The 4,481-nt window shown below is 50.4% G+C and overlaps 10 pseudogenes; all 10 read right to left on the bottom strand.

The window, feature by feature from the left end:
* Positions 1-205: 205 nt before the first annotated feature.
* Positions 206-324, bottom strand: LOC143947331 (5S ribosomal RNA; annotated as a pseudogene).
* Positions 325-426: 102 nt separating this feature from the next.
* On the bottom strand, positions 427-545 carry LOC143945619 (5S ribosomal RNA; annotated as a pseudogene).
* Positions 546-648: 103 nt separating this feature from the next.
* On the bottom strand, positions 649-767 carry LOC143945508 (5S ribosomal RNA; annotated as a pseudogene).
* Positions 768-1,078: 311 nt separating this feature from the next.
* LOC143949323 (5S ribosomal RNA) lies at positions 1,079-1,197 on the bottom strand (annotated as a pseudogene).
* A 743-nt stretch (positions 1,198-1,940) lies between these two features.
* On the bottom strand, positions 1,941-2,059 carry LOC143949781 (5S ribosomal RNA; annotated as a pseudogene).
* Positions 2,060-2,157: 98 nt separating this feature from the next.
* Positions 2,158-2,276, bottom strand: LOC143949392 (5S ribosomal RNA; annotated as a pseudogene).
* A 524-nt stretch (positions 2,277-2,800) lies between these two features.
* On the bottom strand, positions 2,801-2,919 carry LOC143948856 (5S ribosomal RNA; annotated as a pseudogene).
* Positions 2,920-3,241: 322 nt separating this feature from the next.
* Positions 3,242-3,360, bottom strand: LOC143948731 (5S ribosomal RNA; annotated as a pseudogene).
* Positions 3,361-3,461: 101 nt separating this feature from the next.
* On the bottom strand, positions 3,462-3,580 carry LOC143949277 (5S ribosomal RNA; annotated as a pseudogene).
* Positions 3,581-4,110: 530 nt separating this feature from the next.
* Positions 4,111-4,229, bottom strand: LOC143944983 (5S ribosomal RNA; annotated as a pseudogene).
* Between the last annotated feature and the right edge of the window lie 252 nt (positions 4,230-4,481).

Below are 4,481 nucleotides of genomic sequence, written 5' to 3'. Positions count from 1 at the left end.
TATTCCCAGGAGGTCTCCCATCCAGGCACTAACCAGGCCCGACCCTGCTTTGTCTCTGAGTTCAGATGAGATTGGGCGCATTCAGGGTGATGTGGCTGTTGCCGATTTCTTTGGGCACGCTCAACCCTCTTGACAAATGCCAAGATGGTCTTCTCGTGAAACAAGCGAAAAAAAACAGGTCGTCAACGCCAACAACATAAAGAAAAGTCTACGGCACCTGATATTCCCAGGCGGTCTCCCTTCCAGGTACGAACCAAGCACGACCCTGCTTAGCCTCCGAGATCAGATGAGATTGGGTGCATTCAAGGTGATGTGGCCATAGGCAATCTCTTCGAGCACTCTGAACCCTCTTGACAAACGCCAAGATGGTCACCTCGGGAAACAAGCGAAAAGAAACAGGTCGTCGATGCCAACAACATAAAAAGAAGCCTACGGCACCTGGTATTCCCCGGTGGTCTCCCATCCAGGTACAAACCAGGCCCGACCGTGCTTAGCCTTTGAGATCAGACGAGATCGGGCGCATTCAGGGTGATGTGGCCGTAGGCAAGTTCTTCGGCCACTCTCAACCCTCTTGACAAACACCAAGATAGTCACCTCAGGAAACAAGCGAAAAAAAAACAGGGCTTCGACGCCAACAACATAAAAAAAAGCCTACGGCACCTGGTATTCCCAGGCGGTCTCCCATCCGGGTAATAACCAGGCACAACCCTGCTTAGCCTCCGAGATCAGATGAGATTGGGCGCATTCAGGGTTATGTGGCCGTAGGCGATCTCTTTGGGCACTCTTGACAAACACCAAGATAGTCACCTTGGGGAAACAAGCGAAAAAAAGGTTGTTGATGCCAACAACTTAAAAAGAAGCCTACGGCAACTGGTATTCTTAGGCGGTTTCCCATACAGGTAATAACCAGGCCTGACCCTGCTTGGCCTACGAGACCCGACGAGATGTGGAGCATTCAGGGTGACGTGGCTGCAGGCGATTGCTTCAGTCACTCTCAACCCTCTTGACCAATGCCAAGATGGTCACCTCGGGAAACTAGCGAAAAAAACAGGTCGTCGACGCCAACAATATAAAAAGAAGCCTGCGGCACCTGCTATTCCCAGGCGGTCTCCCATCCAGGTTCTAACCAGGCCCGACCCTGCTTAGCCTATGAGATCAGATGAGATCTGGAGCGTTCAGGGTGACGTGGCTGTAGGCGATCTCGTCAGGCACTCTCAACCCTCTTGACAAACGCCACGATGGTCACCTCGTGAAACAAGCAAAAAAAAAAACAGGTCGTCGATGCCAACAACATAAAAAGAAGCCTACAGCACCTTGTATTACCAGGCGGTCTCCCATCCAGGTTCTAACCAGGCCTGACCCTGCTTAGCCCACGAGATCTTGAGCATTCAGTGTGATGTGGCTGTAGGCGATCTCTTCGGGCACTTTCAACCCTCTTGACAACCGGCAAGATGGTCATCTCGTGAAACAAGCGAAAAAAAACTGATAATTAACACCAACAACATAAAATGAAGCCTACGGCACCTAGGATTCCCAGGCAGTCTACCATCTAGGTACTAACCATGCTTGACACTGCTTAGCCTCCGAGATCAGATGAGATTGGGCGCATTCAGGGTGATGTTTCTTCAGCACTCTCAACCCTTTTGAAAAACGCCAAGATGGTCACCTCGGGAAACAAGCGAAAAAAAACAGATGGTCGACGCCAACAACATAAAAAGAAGCCTACGGCATATGGTAATCCCAGGCAGTCTCCCATCCAGGTAATAGCCAGGCCTGACCCTGCTTGGCCTACGAGACCCGACGAGATGTGGAGCATTCAGGGTGACGTGGCTGTAGGCGATTGCTTCAGTCACTCTCAACCCTCTTGACCAATGCCAAGATGGTCACCTCGGGAAACAAGCGAAAAAAAACAGGTCGTCAACGCCAACAATATAAAAAGAAGCCTACGGCACCTGGTAATACCAGGCGGTTTCCCATCCAGGTTCTAACCAAGCAGGACCCTGCTTAGCATCCCAGATCAGACGAGATCGGGAGCATTTAGGGTGATGTGGCCGTAGGCAATTTCTTTGGCACTCTCAACCCTCTTAACAAAGGCCAAGATGGTCACCTCAGGAAACAAGCGGAAAAAAACAGATCGTCGACGCCAACATGAAAAATAGCCTACGGCACATGGTATTCCCAGGCAGTCTCCCATCCAGGTTCTAACCAGGCCCGACCCTGCTTAGCCTATGAGATCAGATGAGATCTGGAGCGTTCAGGGTGACGTGGCTGTAGGCGATCTCGTCAGGCACTCTCAACCCTCTTGACAAACGCCATGATGGTCACCTCGTGAAACAAGCAAAAAAAAAAAAACAGGTCGTCGATGCCAACAACATAAAAAGAAGCCTACGGCACCTTGTATTACCAGGCGGTCTCCCATCCAGGTTCTAACCAGGCCCGACCCTGCTTAGCCCATGAGATCTGGAGCATTCAGTGTGATGTGGCTGTAGGCGATCTCTTTGGGCACTTTCAACCCTCTTGACAACCGGCAAGATGGTCATCTCGTGAAACAAGCGAAAAAAAACAGATCATTAACACCAACAACATAAAATGAAGCCTACGGCACCTAGGATTCCCAGGCAGTCTACCATCCAGGTACTAACCATGCTTGACACTGCTTAGCCTCCGAGATCAGATGAGATTGGGCGCATTCAGGGTGATGTTTCTTCAGCACTCTCAACCCTTTTGACAAACGCCAAGATGGTCACCTCGGGAAACAAGCTAAAAAAAACAGATGGTCGACGCCAACAACATAAAAAGAAGCCTACGGCATATGGTAATCCCAGGCGGTCTCCCATCCAGGTACTAACCAGGCCCGACCCTGCTTAGCCTCAGAAATCAGATGAGATCAGGCGCATTCAGGTTGATGTGGCCATAGGCGATTTCTTCGGGAACTCTCAACCCTCTTGACAAACACCAAGATGGTCACCTCGGCAAACAAGCAAAAAAAAAACAGGTCTTCGACGCCAACAACATAAAAAGAAGTCTATGGCACCTAGTATTCACAGGCAGTCGCCGATCCACATACTAACCAGGCCTGACCCTGCTTAGCCTCCGAGATCAGACAAGATCGGCGCATTAAGGGTGATGTGGCTGTAAGCATTCTGTTCGGGCACTCTCAACCCTCTTGACAAGCCCCATGATGGTCACCTCGAGAAACAAGTGAAATAAACAGGTCTTCGACACCAACAACATAAACTGAAGCCTACGGCACCTGGGATTCCCTGGCGCTCTCACATCCAGGTACTAACCAGGTTTGACACTGGTTAGCCTCTGAGATCAGAGGAGATCAGGCGCATTCAGGGTGATGTGGCTGTAGGCGATCTCATCAGGCACTCTCAACCCTCTTCACAAACGTCAGGATGGTCACCTCAGGAAACAAGCGGAAAAAACAGGTCCTTGACGCCAACAACACAAAAAGAAGCCTACAGCACCTGGTATTACCAGGCGGACTCCCAAACAGGTACTAACCAGGCCCGACCCTGCTTAGCCTCCCAGATCAGATGAGATCGGGAGCATTTGGGGTGATGTGGCTGTAGGTGATTTCTTTGGCACTCTCAACCCTCTTGACAAACGTCAAGATGGTAACCTCGGGAAACAAGCGCAAAAAACTGATCGTGGAGGCCAACAACATGAAAAGAAGCCTACGGCACATGGTATTCCCAGGCAGTCTCCCATCCAGGCACTAACCAGGTCCGACCCTGCTTAGCCTAGGAGACCAGATGAGATCTGGAGAATTCAGGATAACGTGGCTGTAGACAATCTCTTCAGGCACTTTCAACCCTCTTGAGAAATGCCAAGATGGTCACCTCGGGAAACAAGCTAAAAAAAGAGGTCTTCAACGCCAACAATACAAATACCTGGTATTCTCAGGCGGTCTCCCATCCAGTTACTAACCTGGCCCAACCTTGCTTAGCCACCGAGATCAGATGTGATAAAAGCAATCAGGGTGATGCGGCCATAGGCGATCTCTTTGGGCACTCTCAACCCTCTTGACAATCTCAATGCCAAGATGGTCACCTCGGGAAACAACGAAAAAAACAGGTCATCGATGCCAACAACATAAAAAGAAGCCTACGGCACCTGGTATTACCAGGCGGTCTCCCATCCAGGTACTAACCAGGCCCGACCCTGCTTAGCCTCTGAGATCAGAGGAGATCGGGCGCATTCTGGGTGATATGGCCATAGGCGATCTCTTCAGGCACTGTCAACCCTCTTGACCATCGCCAAGATGGTTACTTCGGGAAACAAACGAAAAAAAGCAGGTCGTCGATGCCAACAACATAAAAAGAAGCCTACAGCACCTGTTATTCCCAGGCGGTCTCCCACCTAAGTACTAACCAGACCTGTTCCTGCTTAAGCCTCCAAAATTGGATGTGATCAGGCGCATGCAGGGTGATGTGGCCGTAGATGATCTCTTCGGGCATTCTCAACCCTCTTGA

This window comes from Lithobates pipiens, unplaced genomic scaffold (genome assembly GCF_037356315.1).
Source record: "Lithobates pipiens isolate NorthernLeopardFrog02 unplaced genomic scaffold, aLitPip1_a1.2 Scaffold_30, whole genome shotgun sequence".
In the NCBI taxonomy this organism is placed as follows: domain Eukaryota; kingdom Metazoa; phylum Chordata; class Amphibia; order Anura; family Ranidae; genus Lithobates; species Lithobates pipiens.
Note: the sequence above shows the minus strand (reverse complement) of the source record. Positions and strands in the feature narration are given on the sequence as shown.